This window comes from Acinonyx jubatus, chromosome C1, assembly GCF_027475565.1.
Source record: "Acinonyx jubatus isolate Ajub_Pintada_27869175 chromosome C1, VMU_Ajub_asm_v1.0, whole genome shotgun sequence".
Classification (NCBI taxonomy): Eukaryota; Metazoa; Chordata; class Mammalia; order Carnivora; family Felidae; genus Acinonyx; species Acinonyx jubatus.
Genome location: NC_069381.1, coordinates 118,926,454 through 118,952,010, shown reverse-complemented (window position 1 = coordinate 118,952,010; position 25,557 = coordinate 118,926,454). Strand labels below are relative to the sequence as shown.

The window sequence follows — 25,557 nt, the reverse complement described above, 5'->3', positions numbered from 1 at the left end:
TTTTGAAAAGCAGGCAAGAAAATGGTAAGATGGCAATTGCTATTCAGCAAAGGTAAAAGAAAGAAAAACTCTCAGGTTCAATCGCTCATATGAGAACACATCAGCATCCTTTCTGCCAATGAAATGTTGCCAAGGCAGCCTCATTTTCTTTTCTGTTACAACAAGAACGATTGAGGCACAAGAGGATAGATGTCTGTGTATTGGGCTTTCAGGGCTGATAATCAACTGGTATGTCTAGAAGGAGTGTTCTTCAAGGGCCCCAGGTACAAATATTATGTAGCGAAGCATCAAGAGGATATACCAGAAATACCCCAAAAGAAGAGCACAAATAAAACAGGATTTGAAAGCTTGTCTTTCCTTATTTAGTATTTAGTGTTATTATATTAATCAGAGATTAAAAACCACATTAAGCAAATGAAACCAAAATCCTCTATAAACAACCAACCTCTACAGAATGACCCTGATAAGTCTTGAGACTCTTGAGACCACAGTGGCTTCCTGCAGCTAATTCCACCCTAAGTGGTTAGAATCACCTTAAAAACAATGTCCCCAAATGCTCTCCCTGAGAAGGAAAACAAACACATTTTAAAATCTTTCCCAGGAAGTTTTATAGAAAAGAGAAAACATGTGTGTTTCTATCAATGAAGATTGACTTTTGTATATTAAAATTCTCAGATGGCTTCTGTAACAAATACCCTCAACTCTGATCTTCATGCATTCATACGTGTTCATTCTTGGCTAGAGTCCCTCAACATTTAATAAGCATCTGTTTTGTTCTAGGCATCATCCTGAGCATAGGGAAATACAGCACTGAAGAAACACGGTTCTATTATTTGCAACTGATCACAAGTTATTAGGGAAGATAGACAAGAAAACTAACAAGTTTGAAACAGGTAAGCACTATCAAGGCTTATGGATATGATGCTATAAAAGCCCAGCGAAGAGGTATTTAAATCAAACATAGGTGTGTGTGTGTGTGTGTGTGTGTGTGTGTGTGTGTCTAAGGAAGATTATCAAGGAATTAAATATTGAAGAGGAATAGTAGAGAACCATATGTGTTATTGTTGGGGGTTGTGGGATTCATTGCAAACAAAGACAATAGCTGGTCCAAAGGCAGGAAAAAATGTGATGTTTGGAAAGCCGCAAATAACTTGTACTGCTCCATCTGCCAAAAGGGTATTCAGATTTACATCTCTAGTTAAATAAAATCATACATTTCATTAATTTTACAGCCCTGCTCCTGTCTTTGGATTTTTTCATAGCTTGGTTCAGTTTTGTTTGTTTCTCTTTTGAGATAAAAGCTGATTGACCTTTGAGAAAGAGAAAGGGATATTTATATGCATTGGCAATCGACCTGTCTCAAAGTCAAAACTGCACAGAGGTTATCTTACAGAGCTTCACAAATTTAGTTAACACATTGTTTACTGTAGTAACATTTCTACTTTGCCTGAAGCATTTTCACATTGCCTGACCTTTCTATAACACTTTAATATTCATATTTGGCTGCTGAACTATCACAGTTCTGTAGAGTTTTAAAGCTGCTAATCTGATCATTCCTCTCTATTCTTCTCACCTTCTTCATTTAGCCACTCCACTGACAGCAAAAGAAGAAACAGATTTAATTTGAATTTTGTATAATTCAAGACTGATGACCCAACAGAATATTCAGGGCATGCCCTCCTTTCAACATGAATATCGTGAGTAAAGAAATTCAAATGAATACAGTAATTCATAGTATGGACTCAATTACATCCATCAACAATTGTTGCTTACTTTCAACCTTATGCAGGCAATGCACTAGTTGCTGAGGCCAATAAATTCATGTCCATCTGATTAAAAATATAAAGCATAGAGAGGGGTGCCTGGGTGGCTCAGTCGGTTAAGCGGCTGATGTAGGCTCAGGTCATGGTTTCACGGTTTGTGAGTTCAAGCCCCGCGTCGGGCTCTGTGCTTATAGCTCAGAGCCTAGAGCCTGCTTTGAATTCTGTCTCCCTCTCTCTGCCCCTGCCCTGCTCGCACTCTGTCTCTCAAAAAGTGAATAAACATTTAAAAATGTTTAAAAATATAAAACATATAAATTAATTCGTTATTCTATTCATTCACCCAACAAACATTTCCAGAGTGCATACCCTGTGTTACACAGTAGCAATACAAGAGTGAACAGGACACAGACATTACCTTCAAGGAGCTTGCACGTGTTTGTATGGGGGATGCTGACAAGTAAAAAAAAAATTGTAATACACTATGACAATTCTTAGTATTAAAAATAAGCACAGGGTCACCAAAAACAAGCTTGGAAGCTCAAGAAAAGCCCTCTAAAGAATGTGACCTCTTAGCTGATATCTGAGGAATGAAGTGGCTTCCTAGTCTGCAAAGGAAGAAAATAGTGTGTCCACGTTAGTTGTATCCCCTAAAATTAATTTTTGAAGCTTTAATCTCCAAATATGAGTGTATTAGGAAATAGGGCATTTACAGAGATAATTACATTTAAAGGGGGCCATTTAGAGTAGGCCCTAATCCAACATGACTGGTATCCTTTTAAGAAAAGAAAACACAGAGACACTACCAGCACATTCACTGAGGAAAGGCCATGTGAGGACACAGAGGGCAGCCATCTGCAAACCAAGGGGAGAGGCATCAGGAGAAACCATGGCTGCCTACACCATAATCTTGGACATCCAGCTTATCAAACTGTGGGAATATGAAATTCTGAACTTTAAACCACACAGTCTGTGGTTCTTTGTTATGGCAGGCCTAATCAAATATTACACAGGCATTGGGAACAGCATGTTCAAAGACCCAGAGATAAGTTAGAACTTAGCATGATGCAGGGCCTGAAAATAGGGATTATAGCTACATGTGTTATGAACTCCTAAACAGTGTGTGTGTGTGTGTGTGTGTGTGTGTGTAAAATCATGAGGCCCAATCAACAAAGAATTGTGCTTGGAGGATTAGAGATGGAATCGGACAAAGAGAATGATGGCAAACCTGGGCTCCCAGTGACCACTGGAGCAGAAGTAAGAGAATATCGGCACTGGAATCAACGCTGCAAATGACCAGGAGCTAGGAAGCAGAGAAGTGACCAAACAGGAAACCAAGGGGTGCCTTGAAGTGGAGATGGAAAATACATTTCCTGCTATGGATGGGTTCTCAGGACAATGCTGACAGCCCCGTGGACCAAGATATAGCAGGAAGATAAAAAACCAAAACCCAATTATTTGAGGGCCTGGAGCTCCATGAAAGTGCCCAGGAAATGGCAGTGTTTCAGGTCTTCCAGTGATCCCTCCCCTGATTCTCTGTAACCTCTTCACAGGAGCGTCCCCCAGGGCCCAATTATTGCTTCTCTTGCCTTCACTTTCCATACTCATTCCCTCCAGATCATCACATATCACCCACGTACCCATGACTCCCAAATATATAACTCAAGCCTAGACATTTCTGTATAACTCCAGACCTACCTATCCAACTGCATGTCTGATATTTCCACCTAGATGTCTAATAGGCATCTTTTATTTAGCACACCCTAAGCCTCATGTGGGATGTCCACCCCATCTCCCAAATCCTGTTGCAAGCCCAGTCACCCTCACTACCCTTGATATCACTTTGTTACTTACAGAAGTTCAAACCAGAAGCCTCACGTTGTCCTTGAGTTTTACCTTTCTCTCACACCCCAAATCTAGACTATCAGGAAATTCTGGGGTCTCTACCTTTAAAACATATCTGTTTTATGAGATAAGAACCCCCCATATCTCAGTAGTTCCACTCCTTTCCCCAAACTGAACCCACAGAGTCCCTCGTTGGATTATTGCAGCTTCTTCTTCACTGGCCTTCCTGGTTTTATCCTTGCCGTCCCTGTGTTTACCAGAATCACCTTCTTGAAAGTTAAATCAAGTTTCTAAACCCTAGCACTATTGACACATGGAACGAGTTGCTACTTTGTTGTTGGGGGGGGGGGGGTCGGGGCACGGGGTGGGGGGGATGTCCTGTCTACTCTAGGATATTAATTTAGCAGCATCCCTGGCCTCTACCCACTAGGTGCCAGTAGCATCTCTCCTCACCTTTGTGACAATAAAAAATGTCTCCAGATATTACCAAATGTCCCCTTGTGGGCAAAATTGTTCTTGGTTGTGAACTACTGAGATAAATCAAATCATAAGATTAAAAAAAAATCAGGATAAAAGCTGTAGTCCTCATAAGGGATTATACAGCCCTCCATTGTCTGCTGCACCCCATCCCTTTTACTTTTCTTGACTCATCTCTCACTTTTGCTCCAAACCTACTGGGCCTCTTACTGTTCTGTTCCATGAAATCCAGGCCTGCTTCTGCCCCAGGGTCTTTGCCAAGTACAGCTCGCCTCTGACCTCTTTCAAGTCTTGGCTTCATTACAAATGAGGCCTACCTGATCACCCAATATGAAATCACAATCTAGTAGGATGGCCGTTACGGCGCTGACATCTACTGTTCTCTCCTAATTTTGCTATCATGTATCGCTTTCTAACATATATAATTTACTAATTCAATCATTAGTTATTTACAGAAGATCCACTTTCTAGTAGACACTGGTTTATGCTTCTGAGGTTTAGGAGTAAATAAAACATAGATCCCAGATTCTAGCTGGGGGAAACAGATGTTAAACAAATCAACAAATAAAAGAAGTAGTATGTCAGAAGGTGCTAAATGCTTTTGAAAGCCAGAAGGCAGGCAAGGGGATGACAGTTTTAGAATTGCAGCAGTAGAGCATTGCAATTTTAAGTAAGATAGTGAGGGAGGCCTCACTGAGGCTGTGAGATTTGAAAGATCATCAGACTTTGTTATTTTTCTAAGATATTGTCTGTCCTTCTCCATGAGCTTCATGAGGTCAAGAAATTTTTTTTCTGATTTTGATTCCCAAGACCACTCTGCCAACTTGAAGAGAGACTGACATCTGATAGGTGCTCAATAGATAGTTCTTGAACTTTTCTTGGCTCAGAGAAAATTATTTGTGTTATGAAGTCTTTACAGTTTTGTTTTAATGGTGTAGAGGGAAAAAGGCTCAACTTGCAAACATGTCATTCATTTCTTGCATGAGTTTGTTATGGCCGTAACACAGATGGTTGGCCTTGGATGAACTTTAATGTCTGCATGGAAAGAGAACAGCAACATAAAATAATGTGGTAACTATTTTACAAACGGTGCACGCAGCGTTTTCAAGGCACAGAGATGACAGAATCCAGTTCAGGTGGTTGGAGAAAATATCTAAAATGTGCCTTGAAGGAAAGGTAGGCTCCAGTAGGGTAAAAAAAGTCAGGCAGGAGACCATTCCAAAGATAAAGAGCATAGTGAACCAGATGTTACCGGAGCTCTGCTCTGAAATTGTGTCCATGACATTAACCAACCTCTTGCCTCTTTAGCTTATGACTTGTATGACTACAGTGACCGTGGGTATGGATGTTATTACTAAGGGGAGTATATTTTAATAATTGTTAACAGGACAGTGAGAATGATTTTAGACTGTTATAGGCAAACCTTATTTATGTAATTATAAACCTTGCCTTGTACCCCCTGCCATCATTGTTTCTTCTTTGATATGTTCTCCATTGTGTATGTGCCCTTGTGTTGGTTTCTACCTCAGGGGCAAAGAGGTGAACCTCTGCCTCTGCCTAGTCCTCACTCCCCATCATTCCAGTGATGGGGGACAGAGCCAGCACTCCTGTGTTAGTTGTTAGCTCAAAAGAATGGCAAGGTGACATATTTTGGGGTGGTATATTCTGACCCCCTTTATAAGAATCAGTGGGAATAGATGAATTATTTTCTGAACAATAGTGAGAGTCCAATGCAGTAGATCTAGTTCCTACAAGGAGGCATAGGAGCAAGAGGAAAGAATGTGGGGTTTGAGCCAAACTAAGTACTGACATGTAAGCAAAGCTTTGTTAGGACTAAATTAAAAAGTGAATCTACAGGAGCCTCAGCCCATGACTCCTAGCAGACCAGCACTTACTCCAGTTCCTGTGGCAGCAGGAGAGAAGACCAGGTGCCAGGGATTCCAGGGTGAATTCCAAGCAGAACTTTCCAGATAGTACAAGCCTACATTTCCTACTCTTTCAGGAAAGGCTCCCACTGTCTCCCAAATGCATTGCTCTCTCTCTCTTTTTTTTTTGGGGGGGGGGGCGGGAGGGGGCGTTGTTTTTGCTGCCTTTTGGGCTTGAAACATCCTCACCAACTTCTTATAACATAAATTTCTTTTTTTTAAGTTTATTTACTAGTTATTTTGAGAGAGCAAGAGAGAGGGTGAGTGGGAAGGGGCAGAGAGAGAATCCCAATCAGGCTCTGCACCATCAGCACAGAGTCTGATGCAGGGCCCAAACTCACAAACCCTGAGATCATGACCTGAGCCAAAGTCAGACTCTCAACCACCTGACCAACCCAGGCGCCCTCATAACATAAATTTCAAGATGAAGTCAAAATGTCACTTCCTCAGTTAAGGCCTTTTTAACTTCCCCCAGTGAGTTTACCCATAACATTTGTACACTCTCTATTATGACATCAGCACCCAATTAATAGAGTATGGGTATGATCTTGGACCTCGCATATACCTCCACGAAATGCCTCATTATTTCTAGGAACTCCCCCCTCTTCCTTTCTCTCCCTGTCACCCTCCTGTGCCCATCCTCTCGCCTAAAGGACACTTTTATCACACTTTTAAATTGCACTTTTTTCATTGCACCTTTATGGCTTTGATCCAAAGTATTAAAAACATAGGGAATACTGATTTGTTTGACTTCCCTTGTCCAACGTTTGCCTTCTGACGTCCCTCCATCACTCCATCTTCTCCCCCAACATTTCTCGAACACAAAGTTCTGGCACCACTCCACATAACTCCATCAGCCAGCCCCAGCTCTTCTCTGTGGTTCTTCATGCTAAAAAGGCAAACACAGAATCTTAGCTGGATGGTGGCAACAACAGACACCTAGGAGGCAGATGGTTTCCAAAGGGAAGGGAAATTAAGGAGCAGAAACATTTTATTTTCTAACTTCCAAGATAAAGCTAAAAACCTGTGGAAGTCAAGCAAATGAGATAAAATTGTGCCTGACTAGAGCCTCCCCAAACGGCTTTTGAAGAGATTCAGTGTATTTGGGTAAAAGCTTGTAGGGTTTAACAGCCTTTCAGAGCGTGGGCCTGGCGAAGCTGATGCGATTGGTGTGTGATTACGTAAGCTGCTTTGAAGTACACACTGCCTGTTAGAGCAAACTGAATGCCCCCACTGGTTTAATGAGTCATTTTCTTCAAACAATGTTTGTATTTGTTTCGCCTCCATTGCAGATTTTTGCCAATAAACTGTCTCAGGCCATAACAGAGATTCGTATTGTGTGATTTTTAGGAATCATCACTCACGTGATGTGAGCTTGTTCAAATTCTACTTCTTATGTGGGTATGGAGTTTACATGCAAGAATTTTAGCACATGGAAAGTCTTGGTGGTGGAGTCACAGTAACTTTTTGTAAATAACCCAAAATCAAATTCTCTGGAGTTTCTTTCACCTGTCTTCCAAAGGAGAAGTGATTTCAGTGCCGTTAATGATGGTAATAATGTCACATGGAATAATCCTTGATGAAAAACACTCAAATATTTATAGAGGCAAATTGGCAACATTTGCCGTGCTAAATTATGACTAGGCCAACAGATTTGTGGTTTTAGAGTTTACAGGGCTTTGTGTTAAAATTTCCAATATATCTACTTGCAAATAGTGTACTATAACTTTGCTGTGACCCTCTTTTGCTCATTAAATTCTAAGTACTCTGAGGACTAAGGGAATATCTATCTGAAGTTCCTCTCCTGTGGAGTACAATACCATGTGTAGAACTTTAGCTGAAAAGACTTCATTATTGAAAAACCAGTAAATAATTGTTGCACAGGTTGATAGGACCTATACTGATAAGTACACATAATGGAAGGAATGTAGGAAAAGGCATGACTGGATGGAGAAGAAAGGGCGAGAATGGACAGGGAACAAATAAATAATTTTCACCAGAATATTTGAGGGGAGAACTGTATCTTCCAAGATATAAAAAGAAAGAAGAGTTTTCTTGGCTACCTGAATGGCACCAACAGGGCTTGGAGGTGTAAAAAGGTTTGGTAAGTTGAGGATTCAAAATTAATGGGCAAACAGAAGGGAAGTGAGGCATGAGTAGAGACATCATACATTTGGGCCAAGTTGTGTGACCTCTCTGAATAAGCCAAGGAGTTTGTTGTTTTTCTGCAGATAAGAATAGTCTGGAGAAGAATTCTAATCAGCAGAAAGTTCATAGTATCTGATTTGCCTTAAATAGTAATGATATCCCAATGTATACCAAATCCCGTGATGGATAAAAGGTTTATTTTAATCACAGAATAGGAAGTAAGAGCCAAAATCACTGGGCTTTTATTGATGAAGTCTTTTCTTGCATATCTTCCAAAAGATAGATAGTATTGTTCTTTTTAATTCATCTTTTAATGTAAAAGATGTATTTACTTATGAATCAGCCATCATGTGCTGGATTCAGGTGAGGAAGGGCAATTAATAATTGAACTGACAAAACCAAACCACACTGAGATATTATATGCTGGAGGCTAATTTAATGTTATATGTCAATTATATCTGATTTTAAAAATGCCAAAAGTAATATGGAGATACTTTATTGAGGATGACAGCAACTAAGCAGAGTAAAGCATATAGATATATAAAGTCTGTGATTTAGAGACACATGATATAAAGCAAAATATATCCCTCATGGACTTAAAAAAATATAGCCAGAGGTTAGGTGCTCCTTAGTGGCATTTGAGAATTTATCTAACAGTGGTTCTCACTCTTTTTTCTTTCTTCCCTCCATCCTCTCTTCCTTCCTTCCTCCCTTCCTTCCTTCTTTCCTCCCTCCCTCCCTCCCTCTCTCCCTCCCTTCCTTCCTTCCTTTCTGCCTCCCTCCTTCTTCTTTCCTTCCCTCCCTTCCTTCCTTCCTTCCTTCCTTCCTTCCTTCCTTCCTTCCTTTGTTCCTTTATATTTTTGGCAGTTGGATATCAGATCAAATGCTGTCCAGTAATATCACAAATGCTATCACCAAATAGGAAATCTAGATTGGTCCTTAAAAAATTGTCCAGTTGTGACATTTGGTGGTGGGGAGCACAACCTTGCCAAAGCCCATCTATTTGCCTCATTCAGCCCCCTATAGCCCAGATATACAAATGATGGAACCCAGATGTTCAATGGGAAGAAGACAGGTGGTCAGTCTTACAGTACTGAGATTCCATCTGCATGTTTTTTATATCATGTTTTTATTATGTACAATCTTACCATGATTCATTAGCCTGGATTTTGCTTCACATAACCCACATAGACCCTTGATGTTTGTAACTCCCTTGGCTTTCAGTTTTATAGTACTCTGAAAGTCAATTCTGAAGTGATGTCATGTTGTTAGTCAGTGTATTTCTTCCCAGGGATGCTAGCACAGCTGAGATAGTCTAATGTCCAGGGGCAATGTTAGCAGTTCTCACTGCCCGTGTTGTTCAGTGCAGGAGTTGCCATGAGCCCACTTCATGAGCTTCTCACTCCAATCTATTATTGCAGTAATTGTTTAGAGTCATTGCTAAAGACACTGTATTGTAAGAACCTGAACATATTGGACAAAAGCTTCTATCTCAACACAAGTATTGAAGAGAGTTTGTCCACAGGTTCAAATCAATTTTACTCAGAGACTTAAAGAGAAAGGGTAGGGTAGATTGAAAAGAGGAAAGCACTTACAAGCAGACTAATGTATAATTTGTCTATGTTCATTACCATCCTCACCACCAGCATCAGCATCATCATCAATATTAACATATTTAACTATATTAGTACTCAGATACAAGTTAAAACAAAAATAAGATCCCATTCAGCAAAAGTTTAGAGAATAATATTGCTCAGTATTCTATGAATTCAGAAAATATGTACTTCTGCCATACAGGAGAAAGGGTAAAATTGGAAATCCTATAGAAAAAAACAAAAAGATAGCAAGGGTGTAATAAGAACGGTAAAATGTTCATACCCTTTGAGCCAATGATGTTATTTGTAGATCTCAAAAAACAGTTATATTGTAATATGGAATTGTTACATATATAAAAGGATCATTCTAGTATCACTGATATTATGGGGGAAAATAACATAATCCAAATGCTTAACAGTAAAGGATTGATTAAATAAATTATAAACCCCAAAGACAAATATTAACATGATAAAATTCCTGTGATTATAACATATATAAAAAGATATAGCATGCTACATACATTTAAAATGTGTCTATGTGTGCAAAAGTGTTGATCTGGAAAGTAATGCCCCATAATATTAACAGTGGCTGTCTTTTGGATAGTAGGATTATGGGTGATTTTTTTCCCCTCCTTTAATCATTCCAGATGGCCCAAATTCTACAGTGATTGTGAACTGCTTCATTTGGAAAACAAGAAAAGATAATGAAAAATTTTAAAAGACTCTTAAAAGATATTTGTATAGGTATCTGAACCAATTCCTAGCTGACTGCTGTCTAAATAGTAACGCCTGGCTTGGTCAACACAAAAGAATGGGCTCACTCAAGAGTAATTCTGTAACAAGGCTTATAGGAGTCTGCACTTTACATCTGTTTCTCACATAAACTGGGGGGTATTGAAAGGCAAGTATCTACTCACACAGGGATGGTAGACAATCCTTAAAGCCTTTTGTAAGCTTTTAGGCTTCAGGAATCTCGCTCCTCTGTCACTCTGAGAATCCTGAAGCTTGTGATGTGGGGGCTGAGGGTGGGTAATTTTTAAAGCTCTTCAGATATTTTGAATGTGCAGCCCGAGTTGTTAATTTTGGATATAGACAAGGCTGCTCAAAGTGCAGTGCTGGCCCTAAATGGTTCCTTGCAGTCCACAGCAAGGTTCATTCATAAATTAAGAATGAAATGAGTTCTGAAATTGAGAATAAGCATTTAGAAATGTTTATAGCAATATGACATTGCTGTGACAGTCAAGCAAGTGATTAGGGAATACTGCACATTAAACAAGGTATAGACCAGTCTGGGTGCTTTTGGGGTCACTTGATGAATCACATGACCTGCATATCTGTTATGTGCAAATGCCACTATGGGTTCCTGATGAAGTGAAAAAAAAAAGACAAAAACTAAAAACTGGTCCCTCAGGATGCAAAGTTTAATGTGCCTAACTTCCCAGCTACATTCTAAGTCATTGAATATACCCACAGAATATACACCTACAGCAGGCACTCCAAATGTTTCTTAAGTTGTAATGAATGATGGTTTAATGTTGCTTCCATTTAAGAAATTAATTGAATTTTAACTGAGGCCATTAGTGTCATGATGTCTGTACAATGAAATACTTTACTTGGGATAGTGGAGGTTTCTAATACTGTGGTTAGACTGGCTTGAGATATATTTTGCAGCAGAGCAAGCTTTTTAGCGCTCTTTAAATGATCCTATGTCTCTTCTTTTACCCAGATGACCTACTTGTAACAGCTCTTACTGGCCCAGATCTACTCTCTCTCTTGCAATGAGAAACTGTGTCAATTACATTGGTGGCACCCTTAAGACTATGGCTCACTTGCCTCAACCTTGTGGAGATTATACATAGACCTACACGTAGCTCTGCCTAACCAAAACTCTCCTCTCTCTCACTTTTTGGGCATTTGAAGATGAAAGATATTTAGCAAACACTAAAAACTAAGTGGCACATTTTGCAGAAAAAATTGTCTTCTGTTCCAACCTGAGAAGCTTGTGCAGAGCTAAGATAACACTGCCATAGAAATCCAAGAGTGGGCCTTCATGAACTGCTTTTGGAGTTTACCAAAGCTAAAATTGTCCTCAATTATCAACTTAGGTCAGACACAACAATTGGTTCCATAGTTATAACTTGATGGATGTGGGCAAGGGTAGTTGTCTTTGTCAGCAAAGACAACAAAGATTAGTTTTATGAAATAGTTGGAAAGAGCTAAAGCAAGGAGCAACTTGTTATAATTAAATTTTCTTGAAATACTGTTAACAGATAAACAAGTGAAAGGTGTTTCACATGGTTGAATGCTGTTAGCAAAGACAGAGAGGTGGGGAAGGTGAATGGTTTAGTTAAGAAATTCTGGATAAAGTCTGGCTGAAACAGGGCTTTTAGGTTCCTTGAGAAATGTGTTGTGAGATAACTTAAAAAAAATAGGCTCTTCTAAAATGTGAAAGAAAAAAATATTCTAACACTTGTTAAAATGGTAAAGAAGACTTTATGGAAGACTGTTTCAATAGGTATTAAGACTATTGCAGTAAGGGAGACAGATCGAACTCAACTCCAAATACAACAAGAACAAATGGGGATTTACAGCCAAGGAGCAGAGTGAGGGGGTCATTGGATAGAAAATTACTAAGAGAAGACATCAGGGGTAGGGACTACTTCTTGCTAGACCAACCTAACAGGATTCTCGCTGAAGACAAGCCACGGGGATCACAAATCAAATGTAGAGGATGAGGAATTTAATCACATATCTAGAGTGATCAGATATCAAGGAATGGGGGAGGGGGGCATTCTCACTAAAATGACTTTGCAGGATTTTTTTCTAACACTGGGCTAGGCAAGTGGAGAAGAAGGCCCAAGACAGCACCTACTCAAAATGAGGACTCCAAGGGACTGTCTAAGGTTTGGTCAAGGTGATACCCTTCATAAGAGACCCATGAAATATGCAAATATGTGTATATGTATATATTTATAAATACTCTTTAAAATAGACATGGTTTTTATAGAAAATGTAGGAAATGTAGGACACTTAGGAAAGAAATATCCATTATCTTCCCACCCAAAGACAACATTTTTTTCACACACATTGTATTTCTTTCTAGTATTTTATTTTATTATTATTTTTTTTAATATTTATTTCTGAGAGAGAGAGAACAAGGGAAGGATAGAGAGAGAGGAAGTCACTGAATCCAATTCAGGCTCCAAGCTGTCAGCACAGACCCTGACTTAAGGCTCGATGACCTGAGCCGAAACCAAGAGTCATACACTTAAATGACTGAGCCACCCAGGCGCCCCTCCTTCCGGTACTGTAATGTGAGTATAGCTTTAAAAGCATAATGATAATAAACCACTATGAAAAACAGAACATCAGGAAGAGAACTTTTTTTTTAAAGGCCAAAGAATGTGTGCAGGCATTATTTGAGACTCAGTTAAAACTCTCAACTCTTTGTACAAGAATCTACACAAATCTTTATGCAGGATTCTTCCTCTTCCCCACCCCCCAACGGCATCTTGTAGATGGAATTGTTGATTTGAGGGCAATTGTCTCCTATGAATTTTACCAATGTGTGACAATTACCCAAGTTCCTGGGCTGAGAAGCAGCCCTGCTGTGAAAATTTATAGTGCTCAATAGTCCTCAAAATTTCTCATTTGTTACCCAGGGTGAGATAGAGAGGTAGCCAGTGGGGGTGAGGGGTGGTGGGGAGAGGTTTCGGAGGACAGAAAGGAGAGCAGGAGGATTCTGCACTCCAATTTGAAGCCTGCAAAAGAGAAGAGCATGGTTTAGGTTTTTGGCAAGGATGAGTCATCTTTCTGATGTGGTTTTTGCCTGGCAGCTATACTGAGCCTCTTTAATTTGGGATCTATTACAACTGCTTCCTCGGCTGTCATGTGAAGATAATGATACCTGCTCTCCCAATTCGCAGGGATTTTGCCGTGATAACATCATATCATTGATTTTCAAAGAGCTAGAAAAGCTGCAAGTATTATAAACATACATGAGCTATCGTTTGGGTAATTTATAGAGAAGTTGGCAATTTTTTTTTCAGTAAAGTGTCGGATAGTAAACATTTTAGGCTTTGCGATCATTTTGTCTCTTTGTCGGCTGTTCCACTGTGGGAAAACAGCCACAGACCAGGAGGAAACGAATGCGCATGGCTGCTCCAATATAACTTTATTGATGAATACTGAAATTTGAGTTTCATTTTCACATTCCTTGTACATGGCATTATTTGCTTATCGTGTCTTATTTCCTTTGCCATGTTTTGAGCTGCGAGAGGGCAGAGCCCAGCTATGCTCTGGTGCTAGGCAGATGCTGAATAAATATTGAACAACAGATCAAAAGCACTAGTTTTGTTTCAGATGACGAACCATAGAAAAGAAAGGTAGCATGTAGGAGTCTTGCTTCTTTGTTAACATAAGAAATTCACGCTGAGTCATTAGTGAAGGACTTGGGATGCCTGCCTGCCTCCACTTTTTTTTTTTAACAGAGAAACAATCTCTCTTAAGATCACAGTGATAACCAGTAGGCACTGGAGAACAGGAGTGGCCAGGAGGGATGACTTAGGTCTCCAGGAGAGCAAGCAATCAATTTCAAGAAAAATAGTTTTATTACAGGCACAGAGCTGCTGAGGAATTTCAATTCCCTGGTGCTCCCTGAGGCCGGCCACAGGGTCTCAGGGCTGGGCAAGTCCATGTTGGCCTGCACAATGAACCGTTTCCTGGGATGCAAAGTAACAAGGCTCCTCAGGGAATGAAGGAGGGCAGTAAATCCCTTTTTTGGAGGAATCTTGAAATAATCTTCTCTCTAAAGAGCTGGGATACGTGTGACTTACTTGACAGGTAAATGTGAGCAGACAAAGCAGGATGTGAGGGAGCAACAGTGTTTACTTCCTCGACTTCCCATCAGTCAGCAGGCAGGTGGTTTCCCATTAGGCCAATAAATGGCATCTAACCTCTTTACTCCATCCCCTGTCTTGGCGGGAACATAGCAGGCCAAGGGGTAGAACCTCAGGCCAGTGGAAACGACTGGAACTTTGACCATCCGAACCTCATTCTTGGAGGAGGCCTTACTGTATTTGCAATGGAAGGAAGATTCATTTCTGGTGACACTGAACTCTGACTCCTCCTCCAATCTGACAAGCAGTCTCTCCTGGATCAAACTTTGGTCAACTTCCTCTGAATGCTCTTCCTAATTAGGCCTCAACTTTTGCACCTCCAGATCTGTCGTGCATTGCCCAGTTTTTGTAAGAGCCCTGCTAGGTTGATGTAGACAGAAAGCTCCGCCCTCCATATCTGATCACCCTCCTTATCTGATTGCGTTTCTCATCCTCCCCTGTCCCCCAAGTCATGTCTTGATCATCCTGGTCTGTCTTCACCAGGTACCTGGCTAGGTCAGTTTAAGAATCCCCTCTTAACCCTAATGTTCCTCTTAGAACCTTTTCTTGTTCTGTTCACAACTGAGCCCAATCTCTCTCCCTTACTGTAAATCCCCCTGGCTGTGGTCCCTATACCTATTGTGATAATTCTCAATAAACTCCGCCTTACTATTTTAACAAGGGTCATGAGTAATTTTTTCTTTTCTTTGTTTTTTTTAATTGTTTACTTATTTATTTTGAGAGACAGAGAAATAGAGAGAGAGAGAGAGAGAGAGAGAGAGAGAATCCTAAGCAGGCTCCATGCTGTCAGCAGAGCCAACATGGGGCTCGATCCCACCAACACTGAAATCATGACCTGAGCCGAAATGGAGATTTGGAGGCTTAACTGACTGAGCCACCCAGGTGCACCAAGAGGAATTTTTTCTTTAACAAATCCTCCTGCCAAGGATGTTCATGATTTAGGAACTGTGTCTTAAGGATGTCCAGGAAACAATTCACTGTCATTGCAACTCTGTCCGGTGGAGATGGAGAGGTAAGCAGACTGCTCCCATAGACTGCTGGTCTTTCTTTTGAAGGATATGCTTGATATTCTGGCTGTAGCAAATACCAATCTCTCTTGAAGGGTGGAGGAGGCACACAGGGAATTGAGCCAAATGTCTAAAATTGACCTTCTTGCAAGGTCTACTGAATTTCTTCCTCTTCTCTTCTTCCTCCCCCTTCTTCTTATTCCATAACTCTATTGCATTTACATTCATCATTAATGACCTTCTGGTACATTAATCTTAACAATTAATATTAAAGTGCTCTTCTGGCTCCAAATTAAATAGAACTTATGACATACCTCTCTCCCCCACTAAAACAAACAAACATCCCCCAAAACTTCCTGCTTCTTTTCTGACTGATATGCATTTAGGCAGTTTCCTTAAAGGTTTCCATATTTCAGCCACTTTGCAATTTTCCTGAATATCAACTGTCTTACCTACATGAATAAAGGTGTCAGTAGAAAGAATAATCCAAAACAGCGGGTCATTTTAGAACCTTACTTAGTGTTTGGATTTGGAATGCAGTGTCCTATCTGGATGCTGCCTTAGATTCCACCCCCCTACCCCAAATGTTGTGTGTTTCGGACAAATGCACAACCACTGACAGTGAGTAGCGAGAGATTTCGGTGGGAAATGAACTCTTATTACCAAAAAAAAAAAAAAATTCCCCAAAGTGGATCATTTTCAGACAGAAAATAGAAAAGAAGTCACTAGAAAGGATGAGTTTTGTCCCCTAAGTAGCTTATCTTTCAGATCTGAGGCTATAGAATTAACTGCTTAGCAATTTAATGAGCATTCAGGCTGCTTTGACTGCAGAAAAACTCATTCAAATGGTATTTTGCTAAAAGAGGTTCTGTTGGAATTGGAAGCTTTTGTATGTTAAAAAAAAATCTATGAGAGAAAGTTTTTATGTGCCAATGAATTTGCTGAAACCTCTGTGGCCTGGACAAAGGAATGCCCTTAGAGGGCAATATTAAATTCAACCCTGGATACTCTGAAGGTTTTCCGTGTTTTATTGATCCCAGCAAGACAGGGGTTATTGAGGTTGAGATGAGGTTCATATCATATTATCTTTTCCAACAACTCTCCAGAGGGCCATGAAAGTCTTGGCCATGACATTTTTTCCCCTACTCTCTGGTATTAGTTCTTGGGAGTGGGGTGGTTGAGACCCTTATGGAGTTTCAAGAAAACATTTGTTGTCATGAAACATTGTAACACTCTGCCTGAAAAATCTCAGTGAAGTGTTTAAAAAAACGTTCTGAAAAGGTTTTGCTCTGGCAGAAATAAAAGCTTTTTAAGAATCAGTTATTTTAAAAAAAAAAAAAACTCCTCTAACCAGGAAATCTTGGTTAAGAACAGATTTAATATGAAGGTTGCTAGAGGGTACATCAAATTTTAAGGGCAGTGAGTGATATTTAATTACGTACAACAGCTAGCAGACAATTAAGAGCAGAAGGTGTTCCATAATGCTTCTGGATTTTGAAAGGGCTAAATCTCATCTCAAAAAGGAAAATGATTCACAGATGAAGTCATGGGTGTTTTTATTTCTAACAGAAATAAACACCATTTATCTAGCACGTCTCTGCCTCCACTACCGGCTTGTTTTCTTTTGTCTGCTACTTAAATGTGTCACTCATTCTTGCTTTTCTTCTCATTGAAACTTCTGCTCATGGAACTTCTAAACTGAAATCTGCAGCCTTTTTCTCCTAAGAGAATTCATGGAGGACTTCACAACATAAGTCACACTGAGCCACAGACATGCGTAATGCTCTGCTCACCACCATTTCCAGTCAGGCAATGACATGGGGCCTCACACTCTATGTACTCACATTAGTGGTTATTCACCACTTCAACCTTCCTAGAATTTTCCTGAATTCTTTTCCAACTAAAAGCACCACAAAGCATCCACCTGTCCTTGCTTCATATCCCAAGTCATCACTGGTTTTGCTCCATGTATCTGGTTGTTTCTGTTTATGTTACATCTAAACACCTGTCAAATCTATGCCTTGCCCCATGTCTATGTGCTGTTATTCCCTGTACTCAGAACACTGCCTTCTCTCACTCACACTATGGTAATCTCTTCCCAACAGATACTTCTGCTAATGGAATTGACCTCTCCCTTATAAACTAGCTGCCAAATTAACCATCAGTTGATCTCTCTAAAGAAGAAATGGATTGCCTCATTTCTAGGCTTCACAGCCATCTCTGGCTCAGTGCTGCTAAAGGTCTGAGTTCAAACGCCTCACCCTGGCATGTGGGGACAGACTTGTGGCTCTGACACTGGCCTGCTTTAAGTAAGTGCAGCCCATCTGAGAAACTTTGCCTCATTTTGTGCCTCTGTTCTGTTCCATGTCTCTTGACGTCATGAATACTCGCACTGATCACACTTGATGTAATATTTTCACATATGGGATTCCCACCTGAATGTAAACTTCTCAAAGACAGGGAATGTTTTAGTCATCTTTGCATTTCCAGTGAATTGCAGATTCCTGCATATAGTAACCACTTACTTAAATGAATAAATGTATGCAATTCTGCATGAATTCCTCTATGTTCCTTTATGTTCTCTTGTTATATGACAAGAAATACACATTCAAACGTTAGAGGGATAACTGTAAAAAATATATATATTGGTAGATGTTTTATTTTATTTTATTTAAAAAAATTTTTTTTACGTTTATTCATTTTTGAAAGACAGAGGGAGACAGAGCACAACCAGGGGTGGGGCGGAGAGCGGGGACTGGGGACGCAGAATCTGAAGCAGGCTCTAGGCTCTGAGCTGTCAGCACAGAGCCTGACCCGGGGCTCGAACTCACGAACCATGAGATCATGACTTGAGCGCAAGTCGGATGCTCAACTGACTGAGCCACCCAGGCGACCCAATGTTTTATTTTTTTAATGCTTATTTTGAGAGGGAAAGAGAGAAACAGAGTGTTAGTGGTAAGAGGGAGAGAGAGGGAGACACAGAATCCGAAGCAGGCTCCAGGCTCTCAGCTTTCAGCCCAGAAACTCAAACTCATGAACTGCAAGATCATGACTGAGCTGAAGTCAGGTGCTTAACTGACTGAGCCACGCAGCTGCCCCTATTAGTAGGTATTTTAATACCCAAAGAAGTTGAAGGGAAAGAAGAGGCGCAGTCTTTGTATCACCTATGTAATCAGTACTATGCCTTCTACCTTTTGCACATACTATATTATTATCATTTTATCTTAGTATTAATATATTATATCTTTACACATATGCCTTTTATTTTTTATGTGTATTATTATATTACTAATTACAGCTTGTCAGAACAGTATTGTTATACCTCTTGTATTTCTGTTTATTTATATTTCTGTTTATTTTAAAAATATACTTATCCTTATTAATTTTAATTAAAACAGAAAACCAAAATGGTCCAAAATTTTATCACTCAGATTATTTAGACACACACACACACACATACACTAAGAGGGGGTATCTGGGTGGTTAAATTATATATGATTTTATGTATATACAATTTTATATAAACACATACACACATATGTATAAACAGTCCAATTACTCAAATTACTAACCCAGTTTATCTCCCTAAGGTAATTGCTGGTAACAGTTTCTTTAGATTCTTTCCCAAATTCCTTTCTGAAATTGTTTTATGCTTATACAAGCATGACTATATTTATAATATTCATGAATAATTTATATATAAACTATTGGTATGTTTAATTTATAATCATAATATATAACTATATATGTCATATATATAATTTATACCATGAAGGTGATTATCATTCTGTCCAAGGCTTTTGACATTTAATAACAGAACATTCAAACTTTTATTTTCTATCTCATTTTCTGAATGGCTACATATGATTTCTTCATATCTTTTCAAATACACTCTCTATTTATTAGTTTTTAAATTTAAAGAATGGCCCCAAAATGCTTTAATGAATGCTCTTGTAATCATCTACAAAACATCATTTGTTGCCAATATTTTGCTACTATCGAAAAATGCTGTAATGAGCATTCTGGTATAAAGACCTTTGTAAAGGTTTGTCAGTACATCTGCAGGGTCAATTTCTTGTAGTGGGATTACTAAGTAAAAGGATCATGCCTTTTTAAATGCAATTAATGTTGACAAATAAAATGAGCAAATGCACCCTTCTCAAGGAGAGTGCCCCTGTCATCATGCTTATGACTGATATTTAAGGACAGAGATTCTGAAAGAAGTAACTCAAGAAGCTGACATCTGCTCCAAGCCCTGCTCGGTTTCCCAAACTGTGCTTGTCTCCATAGTGTAAGCGTTATGATTAAAAGAATGCCTTGTTGTTGCCTATATTTTACAGGCATGTAGCGCCTATTAACCTCCATTGAATTTTTGACCCCATTGGATTTCTACAATAACCAATGAAATTTGGAATCTGAGTGATAAATTGAATTGAATTAATTGAATTGAGGGCACCTACCCTACCCTCTGCTGCCATTGCCTTCCGCTCTTTCCCTATTCAGGATTCATCGTCTGACAGTCCATGTAATTGTTAGCATAAAACCTTCTCATCCAGCTTCTGATTTGTAAAATGAGGAGGGAAAACAGAGATTGAATTTGATGAAATCTATGGTAACTTGCAGCTTCATTTTTTTTTTATTCTATTCACTTAGGGCAGGAATTAAGAAGTAGAATCTCACTCACTTTTTTTAAGTGCTACCACTAATGAGTATATTGGGTTGTGAACACTGTGAACACTGTGCATGTGTGTTTGCACACACATATGCATTGAACTGTACATGTGCATGTGTGTGTGTGCATGTGCCCTTGCACACACATGTGCATGTGTAAAAACAAAGATGGGGGAAGAAAGGGCAGAAAACTTATAAGTGTTTTAAAATTAAATGTTACTGGGGAGCCTGGATGGCTCAGTTGGTTAAGTGTCTGAATCTTGTTTTCGGCTCAGATCATGATCTCACAGTTCATGAGTGTGAGCCCCACATCAGACTCTGCGCTGAAAATGCAGAGCCTGCTTGAGATTCTCTCTCTCCCTCCCTCTCTCCCTCTGCCCTTCTCCTGTGAGCTCTCTCTCTCTCTCAAAAATAAATACGTACACATTCAAAAAAAGAAATGTATTCTCTTTGGTATTCTATTTGGTTGAAATACAAGAAGTTTATAACTAAGGGACACTTTGCAGGGAATTTTTGTTAACTGAGCTCCCTTTGCAGGATTTTGAGTTTAAATTTCCAGCCACCAGAGCAAAGGGCTCCATTACAAACCCAGGGCTTGCTTCAGTGATGCAGAAGCAAACAAGATTCCCTGTTAAATCAAACACAGTAAAACACAGGAAACACAATGAAAATCACAATAGCTAAAGATTAGTAAGAATTACCAAATTTGCCCTGGCCTTTTGACTTCTTTAAAGTTTGCTCTCTATGCATCCTCATTTGCCTGATTATTGTTGAAGTTAGATATTTTCCTACGTTTCCATCTTCCTTCACGTTTGTAAAAAGAAATCGAGACCATGGTGACACCACCAGAGTCTCCACTGACTTGTTACTTCACTGGGTGACCTTAGGTTGGGCACTTGAATATGTCAGTTTATTTACATGTAAACTGAGGATGAAGGAAACTATAAATATCACACTTACTGTACCCTCTGAGTAGACAAAAACGACAACGTGAGGAAAGCAGCGAGTCCTAAATACATGCTATTCATTGCTGTCTGCCATGCTATTTCAGCTGTATAGAACTGGGAAGGGTTATAAGCAAGCACAAAGGACTTGGTTTTAGAATTGTATCTATTGCTTTCTTAAGTCCAAAGTAGATAAATAAATGCTATTATTAGTTCTTATTTTGCGTTTTATTTCCAAGAGTCTAATAATATCTATCTTGATGTTGATTCTTATTTTCAATAAATAAGAGTGAAGTTGAGGGTCTGCATTCTGTGCACTGTGCTGCGTGTATGAGATCATCAGCCAAGGCATCTTTATACTCATTGTCTAGCTTCTACCTCCCATCCTTGCCCTTTTGTTTTTGTTTCCTTCTGTGAATGGCTTCTCTGAAAGCTGAATCTACCCTTCTACCTGTCACTCAGGACTTCTCCAGTTATCCACATCATCAACCATCTTCAGTCCAACCAGAATTCATTTTCAGACACATATGTATTTGGTCATGTCATTCTTCTTGTGTGTTTTCATGGAAGCTTTTCTTCACTTTCTGAAATATAAACCCCTACTCTTTACTGTGACTATCAAAATTCTTTATTATATCACTCCAAATTCACTTTTACATAATTTTTCAAATAAACTGTTAGAGTCAAAACCATCAGTAAATTCCTTGATTTTTTTTAATTATGAAGAGGAAGAGAATGAAAACTTAATAAAATTTAAACAAAAAAGAAAAAATACCTTCATCAGCAAAGATTTAACTCCTTTCAAACTAAGGTGTACATCTAATGTTTTTCTTCGGGAAGCTTGATACGTTATTAAATTATAATATGGGTCAGTGAGGGATGAACTTGCATTTCTTCCATGAATTCCTTCCAAACATTAGTTCTATCTGACCAAGATGGATTTGTTCTCTTTACAAAATGGAACAATCGCATTATGCCCATTCATTAAAAGGTTGACTTTTAATAGGTTTGGCCAGGTGTGGGGGCCCGCCCAGTCTAGATAATAACACACTGTTCATTTCTTCAACTAGTAGTTATCATTTCAGAGGCAATTCATCGTTTTAAATAATGAGGTAACTCTTGGTGAGAATCACAAAAGCAATTCTTGCCAGCTGGCATTTGTCAGTGAGTAATATATCACAAAAGGGACTGGACGCTTTTGATGGGTGAAGCCAATACATCATCCAGATGAAATGCTGTGATGATATATGGAAGAAGATCAGGATGTCCAAGAAAGGGATTGGATCTTTTCTTTTTTCAGATGGAGAAAAGAAGAAAAGGAGGGAGGAAAATCTCTTAAATTTATAAAAGTAACAAAAACCCCTGAGGATCCTTAAATTACAGCTGTGTCATTCGTGAAGTGTAATAAGGATGGTCAAAGGAATGAGGCAATTTTTCTTCAAAAAGAATAAAAGAAGTATCTTTCCAATTGTAAAGCATTATAAAGTGGGTTCCATAATAAGCCAGCTCTGTGTCAAGCCTGACTTCCTGCAAAGTTACCAAGCAATGCCAGGCTTTACCTTGATGTTATTAAGCGAATAAAACTGTGTAAAGATGCAGCTCCTTTTATAAGACGCAGAGTCCTTTCACCTCTGGTGGATGGATGGGGAGGAGTTGCTCTTACAGGCCAAGTGCATTTCTAACTTAATAATAGATGAGGTCTCCTGTTGCCATGGCAATGGTAAGAGTATAACTTTTCCCCATATGAAATTTAATAAAGTTAACTTTTACCTAAAGAACAGCATTTCAGGATAACATGAAAATGTTACTTGAGAAAAAAAAGAAGAATTTTGTGTGTTTTCAAAACTTTAGATTGTCACAAAATGTGCAGACACGCATGCACGCATGCGTGTGTGAAATGTCAGCCCTTTGAAAGAAAAAGGTAAACAATTCATCCTATGAAACCAAGTTCATTTGCAAACAACATAGAAACTGAATTTGGGACAAGCAAACTATGGCAAACCATAGACAGTCTGGACAACTGAGGAGAACATCCTTTACAAAGGAAAGGACGAAGTTGGGAGGAGGGGTTATGAACAAAATTCACTGGAGGAAATTGAGAGGTCAGAGTGGTGCGGACTTCTCACTGGCTGCAGGTGAAGATAGCGTGCTGTTGCTGGGCTGAAAGGAATCTTCTTTCTTCCTGCTGGATTTTGTAAACTGTCATGAATGGTATGTGCATGAGAACCCTCCTTTGATGGCTTCCCAATTTCAATTTTGGGTTAAGTTTCCTTAACACATTTTCAAAATACACACACACACACACACACACACACACACAACAATTCTCAACCACTTCAGCTTGAAAGGTTCTTGGGTTCTTGAGAGCACCCCGCAGGGCCTCCTTCTTCACCAATATGTAACTTTAGTTTAAAGTGCCCCATGCAATCATGCTATCTCTTGAAGCATGAGCTACAAGTATCGATAACCTAAGACAGCAGTTAGCTTCTACGCAGAGGACTGTTAAGACTCCAAGCAAAATAAGTCACATTTCCAATGGGTGGTCTTCGGTTTACAGTGCTCTTATGTTGTAAATACTATGTCTGATTATTAAAATGTTTGAAGGTAGTGTTTGGTAGAACAAAAGACAGCTACTCCTACTTGCCAGAGTAACAAGTTGGCCACCATCTTGAGGGCTCTGAATGCCCCAAATTCTGGGAAACTAGTGCAAGAAATTAATGAAGCCCTGAAGACAGACTCGGTAGCATAATATTGAGCTTCAAAAATAGTCATTTTTATTGTGAATATAGACTTTGGATATTAATGAGTTCAGAAAGGAATTTAGTCTGAGGAAAGATGTAGAAAATAATAAGACAGTTTGTTTCCCTTTCCTCTGTATTTCACATCTGTCCATTTTCTTGAGAGTTTGGTAACAATCCCAATGAAAATATTTATTGAGCAGTGTTGGTTGCCTGACACTGTACTTGGTGCTGTGAATAAAACATGTTTCTTCCATCAAGGAGTTTACAATTGAGTGGAAAATAGGTATTGGGGGCAGGAAGGAGAAGGCATGAAAACACCAGGCAGAATGTGATAAGGCAAAGAAGGGAGTTGTTTAGTGTGTGCGGGACAAGTTTCCTGAAGTAGATTATTAGAACTACTTAAAGCTGGGTTATTATTTTGTACAGGTCTGTATGACTGGTGCATAGCACATTAACAAGCATGGATGGATGACACTAAATATTTAAATAAAATAGTAAATGATAAAAGTCAATGAATATATACAAGGACAAATTAGAAATGACTTTTGTCTAAATGTCAAATTTTGTGTCATGTATTTTTCTCTTCTTACATCAAAAATGCTTATTGGACAGGCAAGGAGTGGTCTAGAAGAGCCTTGTTGAATCTTGCCTTTCTGAGTCAAGGTGAATTTGGCCATTTTCCATGGGATGTGTGTTTTGTTTATTCATAAAACATGGAATTTTCCATTTTAACTAGGAGAACATAGAACAATAAGACTTAGACCATATGGTTTGCGCTAGATTGTTCATAAAATATACAAAAAGAGGAAGATAATGAAACCTTTGAAGGTCGTTACATTTCACAGTTTGTTATGAGAACACTTGCATGATTGTTTCTTTGTAGAATCTCTGTAAGAGAATAGAGTAAGGCCACCTTTCAGTGCACCAAATGAGAAAGGAAAATTTGTCACTGAATATCATGACTGGTAATTATCTTGACTATAATAGAGGGACGGAAGTCAGTTACAGGTGAGGCACAGTGACCAGGTGATGTCAAAGAATCTTGACCATCAGATACACAGGTATAGATATATTTTATTATTTCTGCTTAAACTTGAGGTAAGAGGGAGTGCCTGGGTGGTTTGGTTGGTTAAGGATCTGATTCTTGATTTCAGCTCAGGTCAATCTCATGGTTCATGGGATTGAGGCCCACATCAGGCTCCCTGCTGATGGCATGAAGCCTGCTTGGGATTCTCTCTCTCCTTCTCTCTGCTCCTCCCCTCACTCATGCTCTCTCTCTCTCGGTCTCGCTCTCACTCGCTCTCTCTAAATAAATAAATAAAAATTAAAAAAAAAAAAACTTGAGGAAAGAGGCCTGAGCAATCAGTGCTGGTCATATCAGGTAATATCTGATTAGTAACCTTTTTTGAATAGAAAATAGAGGGAAGTCTCCTTGATCTTAATGGGAAATTCCTCTAAACAGTATACTATGAAAGCAAAAACAAAAACAAAACCAAAAACACAAAAACAAACAAAGCCCAAAGCGCACACACACACACACACACAC

At 39.2% G+C, this 25,557-nt stretch overlaps 1 long non-coding RNA gene across 2 annotated transcripts in view; it reads left to right on the top strand.

The window, feature by feature from the left end:
* Positions 1 to 676: 676 nt before the first annotated feature.
* The window catches only part of LOC113595388 (uncharacterized), a 66,262-nt gene continuing 41,381 nt past the window's right edge, over positions 677 to 25,557 (top strand). For both annotated transcript variants that reach the window (XR_003415887.2, XR_008295276.1), the window contains exons 1-2: positions 677 to 893; positions 1,587 to 1,697. This is a non-coding gene — a long non-coding RNA (uncharacterized LOC113595388). The remainder of the gene's footprint in view (positions 894 to 1,586; positions 1,698 to 25,557) is intronic.